Source organism: Petaurus breviceps, unplaced genomic scaffold (assembly GCF_028583685.1).
Source record: "Petaurus breviceps papuanus isolate PSGF00001 unplaced genomic scaffold, PetGlider_PUasm1.0 187, whole genome shotgun sequence".
Lineage (NCBI taxonomy): Eukaryota > Metazoa > Chordata > Mammalia > Diprotodontia > Petauridae > Petaurus > Petaurus breviceps.
This window is the reverse complement of record NW_027185799.1, coordinates 7,089,797-7,108,771: the sequence shown is the minus strand read 5'-3', so window position 1 is coordinate 7,108,771 and position 18,975 is coordinate 7,089,797. Positions and strand designations below refer to the sequence as shown.

At 37.4% G+C, this 18,975-nt stretch overlaps 1 long non-coding RNA gene across 2 annotated transcripts in view; it reads right to left on the bottom strand.

The window, feature by feature from the left end:
• Positions 1-18,107, bottom strand: part of LOC138163171 (uncharacterized) — a 50,169-nt gene extending 32,062 nt beyond the window's left edge. The window contains exons 1-3 of one of the 2 annotated variants that reach the window (XR_011168829.1): positions 17,953-18,107; positions 15,847-15,906; positions 8,730-8,796 (exon numbers count right to left, since the gene is read on the bottom strand). This is a non-coding gene — a long non-coding RNA (uncharacterized lncRNA). The remainder of the gene's footprint in view (positions 1-8,729; positions 8,797-15,846; positions 15,907-17,952) is intronic. The other variant, XR_011168830.1, reaches the window with a different exon arrangement.
• Positions 18,108-18,975: the final 868 nt, after the last annotated feature.

Here is an 18,975-nt window from a genome sequence, read left to right as displayed (position 1 = left end):
TCTCCCTTAAGAACTTTGGAATTGATCGTGTGACATGGGAGACGCTGGCACAGGACCATTCAGCATGGCATGCCCACATCAGAGAAGGTGCTGTGCTCTATGAGCAAAGCAGAATTGAAGCAGTTCAAAAGAAACACAAGATGCACAAATTCAGAGAATCCACCCCAAATATTCACATGGACTATCTATGCCCAACCTGTGGGACACACTGTAATTTAACTCTAGCATAATGATGTCATTTTGGTCCCCTTGGAGAACAAAGGACAGCAACCAGAGGTTGTCTACTCTGTCATAGACATGGGACAGTCAAACTTAGTCTGTGGAAGAGCCAAGAGACTGAATCAGAGCTTGCCTTTACATTCCAAGTAGAGGCTTTTTTTTTTTAGAGGAAAGATGGGGTCTATAGAGCTTTCCCCCCTTTCATATCCAAGGGCTCTTTATTCTGCATAATTTTAGTGATATACCCTTGGATATAAACTACCATAGGCACTTTAAGGTAGTGATATGGTACTGTAGAAAAAACATGGGATTGAGATAAGAGACTGGCTTCAAATTGTCCTTTTGTCACTTATTATCTGTGTGACCTTGAGTGATTCACTTAACCTTTTGGGGCCTCAGTTTCTTCCCCTGTAAAAGGAGGGAACTAAGCTATGCCTTCTCAGAGGTTCTTTCTATTTCAAAATCTGTGAATTTAAGACTCTATAACATGCTGAAACCAGGCAATGTTATCACTGGGGTAGCTGCTGCTCCCTTTCTCCCTTCTTAGTGAATAAAAAGCATGATTGACCATGAGTGAGGGTTTCATTACCCTCAGTGGTATTACAGCTATAGGTGAATCACTGATATTTTTCTTTGCCCATCATCCTACATTTCCATCTACACAAATCCTGTTCCTGGCTTTCCAGAATCATCCCCTTGTGAGCTCACCCATCATCAATGGGATTCATAGATCACAATGAAGTAGTTTCTCCACTATCTATCTTTCATCAAAAATGAATGTTTTATCCTCTGGCAATTGCCTAGGAGTCTGTTCCTATTCTTCTACAATTTGCACACAATTGAACTCCCATTAATTTAGAATGTCCATATCTGTGCACATGGCCCTTGACTACCAGTAAACATGAATCAGAGAAGATAATTAGTTCCAATGTCCACTCCCTGGAAAGGAAAGGTGCTGATTAGTTTAACTGTTTACTGGACAATAGTCCTAAAGGACTCTAAGCATTTCAATTGGTGTTAGCAACTTCAGTGACAAAGGCAAGGGGTCAGCAGCAGACTTCATCTATCCAAAAAACTGCTGGAGTCCTCTGTCTGCTAAAAAACACAGCAGCTGATAAATGTCTAACTCTTCCAAAAGCCCAATTCATCCTTGAGAAGGCAGAGAAAGGAATTTGGTATAACAGACCTGTTTCTGATTAATGTAATACAAAACTATAATATAGAATAGAATAGAACATAACACAATATAGCATAGATTAGTATATGATATAATATAATATGAGGTGGACCAATGGCCAAAATAGAAATATTAACTTTGAAAAGAAGTACCCATCAATCAATCTAAAATGTAAATTAGGTGTTAATAAGCTCTTAGTTTGAGAGAATTCTAGGGTTTTGAGTGCTTAAGTTAAGGGCAGATGATATCTGATAAAAAATATCATACAATTGGATCATGAGAAATATCTCTGGATGTTTCTATGAATAAAAGGCAGAGTCCAGTCAACAATCATTGATCCAGCCTAGTGGTGGAAAAAATAAAATTCTTAGTATTCCAGTTTGAAAGTTGGAGCTAACCCCTTGAGAGGGAATCACTTTGGGTATGTATGTGTAGTGGGGAGGTCTTCTTCCCCTTCCCTCTCTGTCCTCCCTCTTCCCACTTTCCATTTCTCTCCCCACCTTCTACTCTTCCTTCCCCTCCCTCTGCCCTCTTCTATTCTCTTCCCCTCCCTCTCCCTTCCACTTTTCCCTCTCTTTTCTTCTCCCTCTTTGTATTTCCCCTTTCCTTCTTTCCCCCTACCTTTTCCTTTGCTCTCCTTCCTCCCTCTCTGTCTTCCTCCTGCCCCTTCTCCTCCCCTTCCCTCTCCTTTTCCCTCCTTCCTTTTGCCCTCTTCCTCTCTCCATTTTTCTCCCTTTTCCCCTCTTCTCTTTCCCCTTCCTCTCCCTCTTCCCCCTCTCCACCTCTTTCCTCTGTCCTTCCCTTTCCCTTTCTCTCTCTGCCCCTTTCCCTCTCTTTCTGCCCCTTTCCCTCTCTTCCTCTCTTTCTCTCTCCTTCTCCCCTTCCCCTTCCCCTGTCCCTCTTTTCCCCTGTGGAAAACAGTTTCAGGGAGTCTAACCTCATGGTAGTGAGAAGCACCAGCTATGGACTCTATCAAGTGAGCTACCCAAAGAATCCAGTAGGAAGCTGCCCCTAAAGGGAATTCCATGAGGAGTCTTAGAAGAAAGAAAAGAGCTTTGAGTTACCAGGCATTGCCTTTTACCCCTTTGCAGCCTGTTGCCACGTGTGTGCTTTACTTTTTCACCTTTGTATTTTAAATTTGTGCCCACTCTTCCCAGAAACCTTGTGGGCTTTTGTAGGAAAGGGTCTCCCAGTGTTTGTTGTTGTTGTTTCTGGGCGAGGTTATAACTAGTTTTGTAACTAATATCCAATTTTAGCAAGTATATTTTGCTAAAAAGCTAACTAAGTTTGATCTACTAAGCACATCTGTGGGGGCTCATGATCCTAAAGGGGAAATTACTTTGTGGTGGCTTTTTGCATGATACTTATTGGGTCTTTGACGTTTGCAAGGAGTAACTAGAGAGACTATTCATATAGTACATTTGGTCTTGGATACTCATCTTTGTAATGATCTACTAGAGAAAAATTAGCATTTTGTTTCTCTTTTCCTTTAGATTGTAATTGGACATTCTGCTACAAATACAAAAGAGAGACATCAACTGGTAAGAATATTCAGAAACATTGTGAATGGGTTTTAATGAGTATTAAGCCAAATAAAAAGTTTTGGTTTTCCTTTTTTAAAATTAATTTTAAACTTAAAGACAAATAAGTTTTGTGTATACAGTACCACACAAAAAAAGAGAATTCAATATAAAACCATGAATCTCTATTTCACACTACTTTTTTTTAAACTATGTAATAAATACTAGACATTGTTTTCAAAACTACTCTGCTTTTCTATGCTTCCTTCTGAGTTTTCTACTGTGCATTTTTTATTTTTATTTTCTTCCTTCCCTCTCCACTCTGCATTAAAGAAGACCATGATTTCAGCCCCCAACACACACATATGTATGTGTATATGTAAAACCATACTATACAGATTTCTATTGATTGGTTTTTTTTCCTCTGGTGATGGAGAGCATCTTCCTTCATAGGTCCTTGATTTGAGTACTTATAATACTCAAAGTGACTTAATCATTCATAATTGTTCTTTGAACAATATTCCTGTTATCATATACAACATTCTCTTGATTTTGCTCATTTTATTCTTCATTCTTTCATGCAAATCTTTTCATGGTTTTTCTAAACTCAGCCAGCTCATCCTTTTCTGTAGCACAGTAATATTCTATCACAATCATACATCACAATTTCTTTAGCTATTCTCCAGTTGATGGGCATCTCCTGAACTTCTAGTTCTTTGCCATCACAAAGAGAGCTACTATAAATATTTTAGAACATATTCTTTTCCTTTTTCCCTGATCACCTTGGGAAATAGAGCTAATGGTGGCATTTCTGGACAAAAGGGTATACATAGTTTTAAAATTCTTTGTGTTTTGTTTTGTTTTGAAGTTAGGCTAAAGATTGAAGGTTGAAGAAAGAATAAAACTTTTGTCAAGTGAGTGAGATGATAAATGAATGGAAGATATAAATTCACCTCAATTTTACCTCTTTTCTTTACTATGAAAACCTTCAAGTAGCAAAATGTAAAATGAAAATAATGAAAAGGGAGAGGATACTGATAATCAGATAAAGAGATGGGAAGAGGATAACTAGATTTCCTCAAGGAGCTCAAGCCACCAGACCCTGAATGATTACACCCAAGGATATTGAAAGAACTGCTCAGTGTGATTTCAGTGACTAAAAAAAATGTGGAGAATATAGAGTTGAAATGAATTAGAAATAGGCAAATGTCCCAGTGTTCAGAAAGGTAAAGAAGGTAGGACATTAAGATTATAGGGTGATAAAATTGACTTTAATTTCTGGAAAAATTCTAGAACATAATATTAAAGTAAATAATATATATAATATTATATATATTATTAATATATATTAATATATAAAGTAAATAATATATAATATTATATATTATAATATAAATAAAAATTATATAAATAAAAACTCATATAAATTATGAATACTTAAAATGGGAAAATGTTGAGCTAATATTGCTTAATTAAGATTTTAAGTCATGTCCAATGGATCTAGACAAGAAATAACTTTCAAAAGAACTGCCAAATATCAACAACCACATGTAAAATGTACACAAATCTCTAATAAGGATAGAAATAAAAATTTAAGCAAAAAGTAAAAACCTTTAAGGTTTTACCTCAAGGGCAGCAAATTGGCACACATGACCAAAAAAATGGAAATAGTCAATATTGGAAGGGCTGTGGGAGGATAAGCACACTTAAATGCACTGACAGAACTCTGAATTATTTTAATTATTCTAGAAAACAATTCAGAATTATCAGAGAAAAATCAACAAATTTTTAATATCCTTGAAATAAGAGATTGATATGTATCCCCAGGATGTAAAAAACAAAGACAATAATAAAAATAACAAAAAACAGCAATTCCTAACATTTGCACTTTAATGTTCACAAAATACTTTGCATATTTTTATCTCATTTTGTCCTCATAGTTGCCACAAAAATACTCACAGTAACACTTTTTATGGTGGCAAAGAGAAATCATAAACAAAAATTTTTGTCCATAAATTGGGGAAAGGTCAAACAAAGTGTGATAAGTGAACATAATGAAATATTATCAAACTTTAAGAAATGAGAGTTAAGGGGCGGCTAGGTGGCACAGTGAGTAAAGAGCCAGCCCTGGAGTCAGGAGGACCCTAGTTTGGTCCTGGCCTCAGACACTTAACACCTACACACACCAAAAAAACTAGCTGTGTAATCTTGGGCAAGTTACTTAACCCCAATTGCCCTCCTAAAGGCAAAAAAAAAAAAAAAAATAAGGGTTAAGGGGAATTCAGAGAAATAAAGACCTACAAGTATATAGAGTAAGCAGAACTGAGAGAACAATATATACAATGCTTATAAGAATGTAATTTTTTTTTAAAGTCCACTAAAATAAGGTCAAATGCTGTATAATTATAATGACAGTGCCTGGCACATAGTAGGCACTTACTGAATGTTTATTGACTAAAAAAATGTATAGTTTTCTTTTAACAGGGATATGGGATATTATGGGTATCAAAATCTTGCATAAATTATTAAATTATGTCATTATTTCAATTGATTTTACCTACCTACTTGTTAAAAGAAAAGGCTTTCTATATAAAATGACAGCATATTCAAAATGACATAAAAATATAGCAAACAATAAAATGTCTTTTTAAAAAATATCATGGACTAGACGTCTTCACATTCATGTCATTGTCTGAAAGGAGCATCTTTTGCACTTATTTTGTTGTTGTTGCTTATTTTTTTTATATTAATACACATTGATTTGGTCAAGCAAAATTTAGCCTTACAGATTTTCCTTCAATAAGATGCCCATTAAGATCATATAATATTTCTTCATATAGTTAATGCAAAAACAGAGCTGACTTTGCTCAATAATTCTCTGATTGTCAATGTCAACCATGACATAAAATAGGGAAATGTTTACTTGCCAAATGTGTTCTCTGTCATAGGGGCTATCCATGAGATGGTAAGATGGTGAGATCCTATATATGCTCCTACTTGCATTCAACATTTATTAATGTTCAAGCATGCATTTGCAAATAAAACTATGTTGACTAAATCAAGTCCACCATACTACAAATCCATGACCACTCAAAAGAGTTGCCTAACAATTCAGGCAAAAAACACTAAAGGGATCAAAAAATGTCTCTTGTATAGATTATAGTGTGTGGTAACATGGACTACCCAGCGAGCTGCTTAGTCAAAGAGGGTGGACAATGGGTTTGGCCCAAGAGGAAGAGACTAGGGTGCACTGCGTCTGGAAAACTATGCAGTATTTTCAAAATCCTGAGCTGTATTCCAAATAAAAACCCATTTTTTTCACACTATTGCCTTAATTTTATTTTATAGCTGTGATGCTATACATTCATGAACCGTGAAATAACACACATAACCTTTGAAGAATCAAAATCATGACTGGTCCAAAGGGCAACAGAGTAATGTACGGTAGGTATAAATAGACAACCACATATTACTGAAATTATTTTAGGTACATGAAGAGTGTAAGAAATAGATACGAATTAGTCATAAGGCAAGAGCAATAGAGGGGAGAATATTCTATATGCTGCATGAGTACAGTCATTATGGTAAAAAGCCAAGGACAAATTCTCTAGCATTTTGAGGGGAGCCACTATGGAAAATTTATGGAAGGACTTGGACAAAAGTCTAATAGCATCCAAGGTCTGAATGGATTGCTATCTGCATTACTGAAAGGAATCCCCATATCTTTGGATCACAGATATAATGAAACATTCAAATGTAGATTAGGCTTACTTAACCACTCTAGAGGTGGAGTATAAGCAAGGTAAAGTGAGATTGAATAGTGGGCTGTTTTGGAAGGGAGGAATTTTTGATTAATATAAGGCTCTGTGCAGCCACAGGGTTTTGGGACAGGTTTTGTTCTCATGACACTTCTATTTCCTTAATGCGTATGTTGAACTCAGAGGGGAATAAAACTTGGGTTCATATCCACTCTGTGCCTCTAGCCAGAGAAAACTTTTAAAATTTTCTCCAAATTTCATAACTTCACAGAATCACAGTCATCTAATCAGACCTAGAACTAACGCATTACTCTTATCAATAAAAGTACCCAAAAGTGACCATCCAGTCTTTGGTAAGTTCAGCTTGTTGTTCAGTAATGTTAAACTCTTTGTGATTCCACGGACCATCATGGAGTTTTCTTGGCAAAGACACTGAAGTGGCTTACCATTTCCTTCTCCAGCTCATTTTATAGATGAGGAAACTGCTACAAACAGGGTGAAGTGACTTACCCAGGATCACATGGCTTGTAAGTATCTGAGGTCAGATTTAAATTCTGGTCTTTCTGACTTCAGGCCCAACACTCTATGCACTGAGCCACCTAGATGTCCCAAGTTCAGCTAGTTTTGAACAATACCCAAAAGCTTCTTTAAACTGACAACCTTACAAAAATCAGACGTTACCTCTTGTTTCCTGCATTGTTACCTTTTGTACTAGACAAGCTCAGACTGATTCTGTCTACTATGTAATTGGCAGGGCCTTTAACACAGATTGAAATATGGATGAAATATTTTTCAAAAGTCAGTTTTCTAATCTGAAAAGAATAGATTAGGGTTTTGGGGGGAAATTTGTCATAAGGCAGTATCTATCCCTGTTTCGGGTAACTGAAAAGTATTTGTTGAATGCCTACTATGTGCACAGAATTATAGCAGGTGTTGTTTTATTTCAACCATATCTTTTAAAAATGTCTTTTAAATCTATATAAAGTAGTGTGGAAAAATAGATAGTGAAATTACTTTTTTTTTTCCTTTTTTCACTTTAAAAAAGTTTTTTTTTAAATATCTTTTGTTTTTTAATACCTGGGGTCCTGTACTGTTAATACCTCCCCCCCCCCCCAATATGACAATGGAATTTCCTAAACACTTTGAGAGTGATATTCTGTGTTCTCAGTACTGTCACTCATTGCCTTTTAATCCCTCAGAACCTATTAAGCTTCTTAAACTAAAACCCATTTCCAAAACAACTTAAAGAAACTCAATTAGTAATCAAAGGAAACTCATGAGTAAGAACCAATCCCTTCCTCCCTTTCTGGACTCTTATGACTCCATTCTATTTGCTGACACTATGCTCTGACAATTATGGTCTATCTCTCCTATGTGATAATAAAATAGGAGATGATTATGTTTCCTAATCCAAGATCTTCAAAGGCCTCATCTAAGCAAAATGAACCAGCACTGGGCAATGACCCAGAATACCCTTTCTTGTCTCTTAATTGTAGTATGACTGTGTTGCAAACAGTGCCTTGCAGAGAGTTGTTGTGACATGTACATGTCATAGTTGTTTACAAGTCTTTTGGCATAATTGCCATAGCTCTAGAAGACGTGCTCAGTTCTACAGGTTTCTTGGTATTGGTTTCTACTCTACTTTGTCAAACCTTCTTTGACATACACTCAGTTGTCTATCTTCCTATTCCCATTCTGTGCTTGATTCTCAGCTTGACCACATTTACCATCTCGGCTATTTTTACTGACATCAGTCACTAACTCATATGGTTTCCATTACTACAAAATGTTACCTTAGTTTAAACCATTTTTTTTTTTTTGGCAAATGAGAAGACAGCAGAAAAAAAAGATGTGTTGTCAAATCTCAATGGACACTAGAAGAACCCAAATGATTTGTGTCAGCAGTGTTGCTGGTCTCAATGAGCATACTGTAAAGGCAAATTGGGTCAGACAAAATGCTGATTAATCTTTGTCCCATTCCCCCTCCCCCTATTCAATTCATTAGCTTTCAAATGGCCAGGCAGAAAAGGGATACTCCTCATTATGGGAAATTACCTGGATTTTGTCTTTCTCCTCTTGTCTCTGAGTTGTTTTGACGTTCAGTTGCTTTTTAGTGTATGTCCTGCTTGGAAAAAAAGCATTAAATGCCTTGATGATGCCTATTGAAACCATAAAGTGATAAAATCACATGACTTGGAGTAGCCTTGGAAGTGGGACAAGGAGCTCCAGTATTTGTGCAGCTTATTGTGCTGTTAAGACAATCTCCTTTTATTGATTGTACAAAGATCTAAGCCAACAATTGAACACTATGACTTGACAAGTTTAAGCTTACAAATGGTGACAAGAACTTTATCTAACATTGGAGCTACAATGGAGGCAGCAGTGAATAAGACATGTATGGTACTGAAATGTTACTTAACAAAAATGTTACCTAACAAATGTATATTCATATAACATTTAATGTTGATTTAATTGGCTAACCACTAAAATAGTTTCCTGAAAAACTCAGGAGTTTAATTAATTAATTTAACTAATGTCCATAAGTCTCTCTAAGATTCACTGGTGATCATTCAACTTTCACTTGAAGACTTAATGAGGAGGGAAAAAACTCACCACCACCTGAAAAAACATCAGACTTTTTAATAGATTTAATTGTTAATAAATTTTCCTTATATGGTACCTAAATTTACCTCTGTCACTTTCATCCATCCTAATTCTGCCCCCTAGGGAGCCAAGGGTCTCCCCTATCAAGTCTAATTCCTCTTTCTTGGGGTAGCCCTTTGGTTACTTGAAGACATGACTTCTTGTCTTCTCTTCTCCAGTTTAAATGTAACCATTTCCTTTGAGTCCCCCCCCCCCCCATTCTAATTAAAAATTTCTTCTCTAATTTATCGTTACATTCACTCAGAACTGAATACAAAGCTTTGGATATGTTCTGGCCCTGGTAGAACATTACTGGTGAGGTTAATGTTCTTTTTAGATTTACATAGCTCATTTTTATTTTATAATTAATGCCAGTTTTTATAATTTTGCAGCTAGGTAGCGCAGTGGATAGAGTGCTGGGTCTAGAGTCAGGAAGACTCATCTTCCTGAGTTCAAATCTGGCCTTAGACATGTATTAGCTGTGTGACCCTGGGCAAGTCACTTAACCTTGTTTGCCTCAGTTCCTCATCTATAAAATGAGCTGGAGAAGGAAATGGCAAACCATTCCAATATCTCTGCCAAGAAAACCCCAAATAGGGTCACAAAGATTTGGACGCAGCTGAAAAATGACTGAATTGACTTTATAATTTTATGTAGTTTTTAAATAAAATTTTAAAAATAGTTGAAATAAAACAACATCTGTTACAATTCTCAGGACAGAATAGCTATTCCATAAATGCTCATCAGCTACCAAAAATTTCAGTTGCTTACTATGACATGACATTCCATTTCCTGGCTCCAAAAGTTTGTACTCATTCTCTCCCTTGCCTGGAACTCTTTCCCTCCTCATCTCCTAGCTTCCTTGCCTTCCTTTAAGGCTCAGATAAAGTCTGACCCTTCTGCAAGAGGAGATGACTGAAAAGAATCAACAACAACGAATTTGCAAGAAGACTTTGCTTTTCTTCCTTCATTTTTGTGCTTTCCATCAGAGATTATTCTCAATCTATTTTGTATATATCTAATTGTACCTAGTTGTTTGCATGTTAGCACCCTCATTGGATTGTAAGCTAACTCCTAGAGGGAAGGAGATGTTTTTGCCCTTTACTTTTTTTTATCTCCAATACTTAGCTAAATGCTATTGGCTGGCTGACAATTTTTCTTTTACTTAACCAATGGAGCCATTAAGCACCAATATTTTCAAGTCCACACCAGATTTCCAAGAGATCCTGAGATTCTCCTGACAGATAATATATAGGACGTCTCTTAGGACATTGGAAATGTCTTGGTAAAATTATGTAACAGTAATGTTAGAGTATTTTTTAAAAATCCTATGCACCCATCTGAATTTCTATCTATAATTCAATACCCTTTAATATTAAATAATCATCAGCAATACTAAGTAACATTACTTTGGTAAAATTACCACTAAGCAGCAAAATCTATTTTCTAAGTTCACTCCTGATTCATAAGAGGGCAAAGAAAGATATCCAATATAACTTTCAATGCATCATAATAAAATATAGCATAGATCTAATTTATGGGAAATTATTGCTGAAGATAGCCTCCATTAGGGATGGCAGGGCCAATAAAATTGGGTTTAACATAAGAGGTATGCCATTGACCTAATTAATAAACTGGCAACACTTGTTCTAATGGTAAGTCTGTGCCAGGTTATGAAACCTTGCCAATCTCCTATCAGCTTCATCAGTCATTTATGAACCATTAGATACATTTTTGTTTTCTGTCCTACAAAGGATTGAATTAATTGGGAGGGGGGAGGGGTGGGAAAATAAGCATGTAGACAAACTGGAATCATTTCAGAAGTGGTGGATTCTCTAATGTTTTGATATTCGGGAATATGAGGACTATAATCTTCCTTTTTCACAGAACTATACTGGAATATGTTAAACATCAAATCATATGTGAATATTTCTGTTATAAAATAGTTAATAGATTTCCAATGAATAAAAACAATTTTAATCTGGAGGTAAAAGAAACAGATTATATCAGACTAGGTTTTGTGAGGAAGGGCAGGGGAAGAGCTATAGAAGGGGGTGCCTTTAGGCATAACAAAACATCCTCTTCATTCTCTCAGGACATTCCCCCCTCTTGCCCTCAATGCACATACATTCTCAGTTCCAGGAGCCACCAAGAAACCAATTGGGAGGGATATCTTATCTCAGATAGATTCATACACAAGCATCCTAGCCTCTGGTTCTATATTTCTCTAACATTTTTTAAATAAAGAAATGTTGGGGCAGCAAGGTGGCACATCGAATAGAGCACTGGCCCTGAAGTCAGGAGGACCTGAGTTCAAATCTGGCATCAGACACTTGACACACTTACTAGCTGTGTGACTTTGGGTAAGTCACTTAACCCCAAATACCCTCCAAAAAGCAAAAAAAATAATGTTAATTCTTCTCACCTATGATTGAACAGACATTATACAGCTAGTTCTCGTTCTATATGGTCCATGTGGTAATTTTTAGAAAAAGTTTTATTGAGGACAAAGGGGTCTGCCTTATGAACATTTTCTCTGCCTTTAAGAGTCCCCTATCCTAGAAATTATATTTTGGAGGACTTCAGATGACACTTATCACTTATCTGTGTATCTTTAAAATAGCTTTCTTGAAATCTAGGTGACAAAGAAAAGATTGCTGGTATTGGAGGCAGGACACTAGAGTTTGAATACCAGGTCAGACATTGACTAGCAGAAGAAGCCAACATCCTTATGACAAGATGGAAGAAATAATACATACAGAAATCCAGAAATATAGTTTCTGAGAATATGAAAGATAATTAAAACCAGACCCATGAGATTAAGTGGAAGTAAATGATGCAGATTAAAAAGGGGGAAAAAGAAAATCTGAGCAACTATACCTATATAACAGGTTTCAAGCCCTTCCCATAGAAGGTGTATCTAGACTTTTCAGAGAAGAAATAGTGTCTCATATACTCCAGAATTAAAAGGAGAACCCACAAATGATAGTAGTGTAAGGAACCCTGTTGCTGTCTCCAGGAAGGAGATAGGCATGAAGGTGGTTGCTAACTCACTGCTGAGGGCCACAGATGAAGCTATTCAATAGGACCAGTCAGGAGGTATGCATTTTTTTTTTACTTTTTTTTTGTTCTTTTGGAGGGGGAAAGGCAAGGCAGTTGGGGTTAAGAGACTTGACCAAGGTCACATAGCTGATAAGTTTGTCAAGTGTTTCAGGCTAGATTTGAACTCAGGTCCTCCTGACTCCAGGGCTGGTACTCTATTCACTGCACCACCTAGCTGCACCTGAGGTATACAGTCTTAATGGAATATGTGCCAGGGAAATTATTGACAACTGAGACAAAATTTGAAATCACAGATAGCTATCTTAAGTGAAGAAACGATTCTATGAGAAGAAAACCTGGAAGCATGTTTGGTGATTGAAAACTTGAAAACGAAACTAGGACTGAAGGTGGTATTTTTCTTTTTCTTTTTTTTTTTTTTTTTTGCAACTTAAAGTCAAGATGAAAAATTAAAAGAAAAACATAGGTAGTCAATTTTTGGCTATGTGGATAGTCCTGAAAAATGGGGTTTGGTTTTCTAAACCAAGGTTTAAAATATTGGGATGATAGGGGCAGGTAGGTGGTACAATGAATAGAACAGCCCTGGAGTCAGGAGGAAGTGAATTCAAATCTAACCTCAAAAACTTGACACACTTACTAGCTGTGTGACCTTGGACAAGCCACTTAACCCCAATTGTCTTACCTTCCCCTCTCCAAAAAATTAAGAAAAAAATTAAAGATATTGGAATGATGACCTGGCTAGAGACAAGAAAATACATCTTAGAAAAGTCTGGGAAGAAGACATTAGGGTAGAAATTTGCTGCCCTGAACAAGAAGGTTTTTTAAATTGAAAATGGAAAGGGATGGATTAATACAAAATAAAACTAAAATGAGTAACGAGGAAGGCAATAGGTTGGTCATAAGAAGAAAAAAAGAAGTAATTTGCAAAAGGAAAAAAAGGAAGGCTTAAACCAATATTTATACTCTTATGTGTCTACATACAACTTAATATTTGGGGACCCTTGGATATCAAAATCTTATAAAAGTGAATGTTGAAAACTATAAATAAATGAATAAATATGAAAAAATATTGGGGGGACCTTTATATTTTAAAGCAAGGAGGCAAATGTGGCCTTATAGGTATCACAAAGACTTGGTAGGCTGGAAATCATCACCAGTATAAGGTAATGAGAGGGCATATTTCATTCAAAAAGACCCAAATCTTCTAAAAGAAACAGAAGGATAGAAACCTATATCATCCTTCTAACTCTACTTTTCATAGTCTGATATTTGGAGACTAGGGGGTGCCAGCTCCATTGTGGATAGAAGGGAGGCTTGCTTTGATATGGATGAGAGCAGGAGTGGAAGGGAGGAAAATAGAGGACAGTGAGAGGAACCATAATTCTAAGGAAAGATAACTATTCCAGGAGGAATTTTGGTCATTAATTCTATCTTCCCTTTCCAACTGCATTTCACATTTTTCAACTGCACAAAATCTATATTCCATTGAAAGTAGAATAATTATAATGATAGCCCATATTTATATAGGGATTTAAGGTTTGCAAAGCAATTTACAAAGATGACCTTATTTGACTGTTCCTTGAACTCATCCTGGGCTTTTCTGTCTCTGAACATTCATGAAGATTTCTTCTTGATAACTGGAACTCCACCTCTTCAGGATGAGATTATCTCTTCCTTTAAGGCCCCGGTCACTTGTCACTTCCTCCTTGCTCCCCTCAGCTGAAAGTGATCTCTTTATCACAAATGTCTTTTAGTGTGTTGTCTGGATCTCTTTTTATTCTTATAACAGCTTTCCTTATGTTTTTTTTTTTTGCTTTTTTTTGGAGGTCAATTGAGGTTAAGTGACTTGCCCAAGGTCACATGGCTAGTTTGTGTTAAGCATCTGAGGTCAGATTTGAACTCAGGTCCTCCTGACTCCAAGGCTGGTGCTCTATTCACTGCACCATCTTGCTGCCCCTTTTTAAAAAAAAATATGTTAAACCTGAGACGACCCTCAGAAAATTATTGTAGGTTCTAGGTCCTTTGTGGGTCAACATCCTCTTCAAGTTTGTAGAGGATATCTCATGAGCCCCAACCCTTGGTGTTTACTTTTACTAATCACTTAGAGAGTACACTTGGTTCAAAGCAAAGGCACTGAATGAGATCTCATAGTAATAGAAGTAACAACAACACCATTCCAAAAATGGAGCTCATTCTCCCACAAATACACAGACCCTCAGTAGAAAGAGTGAACCTAGGGCCTGCACACATCAGAAAAAAATGTTTTGTTCATGGAAAGTATAGACATATCTTGAGTGGTTTCTCAAGCCAGCTCTAAACACTGATGAGGTAGGGGCTCTGGGAGCCCCCTTGAGCTCTCCTTGAGTCCTTGAAGTACAGGCTCTGGGAACCTCCCTTGGACTCTTGATTAAATTGTCTCATTTGATGAGGCATTTGCATGAGGTAATAAGCCTTACATTCTGGCTGGGCCAAGACCTCTAGCCTAGTTACTAACTGCTAACTACTAACTCTAGCCTAGTTACTAGCCTAGCCCTCCATTGTTCATCTACTTCCCACCCGTGAGCCTATCAAAATATGGATCCACCCTTGAACTGGCCTAGCCCACCATTGACTGTGGCCTCCTGGGACTTCCCACCCTTAATCACTCATTGACCTCATTAACTCCTCCTGAAGACCCTCCCCAAACTCCTCCTCTACACCACCCCCTTCTGTATATAAGACCCCATCCTGTATTCATGTTTGTGAGAGCACCATAGAATGCCACGTGGGTGAGAGTGCCATAGGATAGTGAGAGAGCCAAAGAAGAGTGAGAGCGCCATAGAATGAGCTAGCACAGACTTACTCTGTGTCTAATACAAGTGAACTTTTAATAAACTTTACTTTTATTTGGCTGAGAAAACTCAAGTCGAATTCATTCGGCAGGACCCAGTGTGTTGGTACTTTGGGGTCTCCAGAGCAACCCTAACCCTCTTAGTGGGTAACCTCTTCAACACTAGCCCATAAAAGTGTGAGAAATAGTGGTCCAGGTGTAATTGTCAAGCAATCCTTTTATTGATACCATGAGCAAGGTTTTTATAGAGAAGTTAAACAAAGAAGGTAATTTATAGGTCACTTGGTTTTCTTAATACTTATTTGTTCAGTAAAGTAATGATGTCAACTATTAGGCGTTGGAGATAACCAGGTCCCAAAATATAGTATCTAAAAATGTATAAAAGGCAAAGAACATCTTCTGGCAATAATCCCAGAACAGGGTACCTCCCTGTATCACAGGACATCAGAAAGGTTCTGATAATGGCTGATTCTCAAGGGAAAAAACCAAGACCAGTTACTTTTGACTGGCCATAGTGAAAACCCGGAGCAAACTTATCTAGGGCCAACCTGATTCGTGGATCAGATGTTTTGGATCCCTTCAAGAAAGGTCTTAATAAATGCTTTTTTTCCCCCATTCACTCATTCATTTGTACTGTACCTTGGAGGGGAGGGGATATATGCACTGGTTAATAAGCTTCTCCCTGCAGGACTTTATTTCCTTAAATGAAAGAAAAATTAAAAAGGTGAGTAAAACTGTAGTGAAGAAAATGGTTTTAATCTCCCCCCACATTCCCATTATACTTCTTTGTTTTATGCACAAAGACTAGGGACATTGAAAATAGTTAAAATAACTTTCAAATTTTGTGCTACTTCCCCTAAGCAACAAATTATATCAGTCTCTCAATATGCTTTATGTCAGCTCATCTTTGAACATTTTAAGCTACTTGAAATGAGAGACCATGATGGGTTGTTGTGTTGTTTTTTTTTTCACCTTTACAGCATCAGTGATGAATAGAACATCTCACACATAGTCAACATCAAATATTTGTTGAATGAATGATTTTTAACTAGTTCCTATCTAGTATGAAGTTATTTACCTTATAGCTACTGTGTCACAAAGTCATTTAAATTGTGTTTTAAGGTAAACCTTCTTATTTAACAGGGCCTCTTTCTGGACTTTGCAACCTTGTAAGAATGGGTTGGTATATCATTTCCATTCTCCACACTATTAGAACACATGGCCTTATACAAATGACCTGCTCCCCTTGACCACTAGGAGGAAACATGGAGCCCTCTCTCCCTCTTTCTCTCTCTCTCTGTCTCTCTCTCTCTCTCTGTCTCTCTCTCTCTCTCTGTCTCTCTCTCTCTGTCTCTCTCTCTCTCTCTGTCTCTCTCTGTCTCTCTCTCTGTCTCTCTCTCTCTCTCTCTGTCTCTCTCTCTCTCTCTGTCTCTCTCTCTCTCTCTCTTTTTGTGTCTCTCTCTCTTTTAAAGCAATTGGGGTTAAGTAACTTGCTCAAGGTTACATGGCCAGGTGTTTCTGGGTGGGTGCTAAGTGTCTGAGCCCAGATTCCATCCCAGGTTATCCTGACTCTGGGGCTGGTGCTCTTACTTGCTGTGCTACCTGGCCACCCCCCTCTTTCTGTCTCTGTCTCTGTCTCTCTCTTTCTCTCCTTCTCTCTCTTCTTCTCCCTCTCCTTCTCCTCCCTCTCCCTCTCCCTTCCCTTCTCCCCCCAAAATGCTTATAATATAGATAGGGTACAAATATTATTGCCCCCATGGAGCTCCTGAGACACAGTTCTAATGGTGCTGCTTACATATCCAAGAACATTTATACCTTGATTGTTCAATAAAGAAAGGTTAGTAATTCATTACAACTGAACAGAACTGGTTTCAGAGAAAGACTCATTGCTCTTCCTTCTCCCTTGCCTATCATGGCCAAATATTGCCAATTCCTATTGCTTCTAGTTGCACAATATCTCTATATCCACTCTCAGTACAACCACTCTGCTTCAGGCTTGTATCCTCTCTCACCCAGACAAGTACAGTTATTAGGATCTGATCAATAGAAGTATCTTCAAGAAAACAAGTGTGAAAGGATTATAGACTAAAAGGTGTGAGGGCCCTCAAACATTATCCAATATCATTCCCTTGTTTTACAATTTTGGAAACTGAGACTCAGAGAGGACATCATCTGCCCAAGCTCACACAAACTGGAGCAGAGCTTAGATTTGAACGTAGGTTCACTGACTTTATCCTTTCTACTACATGAGGATTCCAAAGGTATTAGCAAGACCATAGCTATTGATGATCTGATATGCCCTCCCTTTCCAGTATATTGTGTCTTAATATGTTTAGCAGCTTGCAAGAGACTCTCCCCAGAACCACAGACAATCCAGAACACTACAGAAGCTCATCTCACTCTCTAACCCTTCTTCCTAACGATATGCTCAACTACATAATTCAAGATCTCATTTAGAAACACAGGCCAGAAACTCAGGCTGACTTTGCTCTTCTGGATTGATTATTGGTGAAAGTGTTATTTTCAAGGTTATTGGCAACACTTCCTGCCTTCTTGCTCCACTGGTCATTTGTTCCCTCTTATGATGTGCAAATAGTTACAGCCTTCCAACTTATCCTGCTTGCCATCTCTTTCTTTTCTAATTCAACTTCCACAGAGCTACCAAAGTAATCTTTACTCATAGGTCTGACCTTGCATTCTTCCTGTCCAAAAAAAAAAGAAAAAAAATCAGTATCTCAGGATTACCTATAGGACAGAAGGATTCAATTTGATGGCTTCTGTGATTTCTATGAAAGTACAGTTTGCCTGAAATTTGAGGCTGTCCCTCAACTGGCTCCATCCTCCCCTTCTAGTCTTATTTTTTGCTGCTTCTGCCTCATGTACTCCACACTCCAGCTATATTGGACTAATCACCACGCCCCAGGCTCCACCAGCTCTTTAATACCTCTGCTTATTTGCATCCAGCACTTTGTATTCCTGGTATGAAGATGCTCCTCTTCCCCATCTGTTGAAATCTTTCCCTTGCAACTTTGTCCAGCTCAGCTCTCACCTACACATAAACTATTCCTTTCCTGGTGTCCTCAGCTAGAAATAAATCCCTTTCCCCTGAGTTTGTAATGCTTCTCTGTTTGACTTGTGTGCACTTATAGCATTTAGTTTATGATATAATAATTTGTGTGTCTACATTATTCTTCCCCATCCTTCCCTCAACTGTAAAGCAGTTGAGACTAGGAACTGATATTTATTCTTTGTATGCCCAGAACCTGAATCATATTTAGTAAATGTTTAAGGAATTTAATTTAAAACAAACTTATCCACAAACATATTTAAGGGACAGTATTTTCAACTAATAAATCAATAAACATTAATTAGGCACATATTCTAGGCACCACTAAGTGCTATGAATAAAAAAGGGCAAAAGACAGTTTCTCTCTTCAAGGAGCTTACAATCAAATGAGGAAGACAATATGTAAACAAATTTTATGCTCATTCATGTGCACATACACACCACACACACACACATACACACCACACATACACACACACAGAGCAAGCTTTATATAGGATAAATAAGAAATAATTAACAAAAGGAAATTATTAGAATTAAGAGAGGTTTGAAAAGGCTTCCTATAAAAGGTGGGAATTACTTGGGACTTAAAGAAAGTCAGGGAAGCCAGCAGGTGGGGTTGAGGAGAGAGAGTGTCCCAGGAATGGGAGACAACCAGAGAAAAAGGGGTGAGGAGAGGTCTGACTGACATATGGAGTACC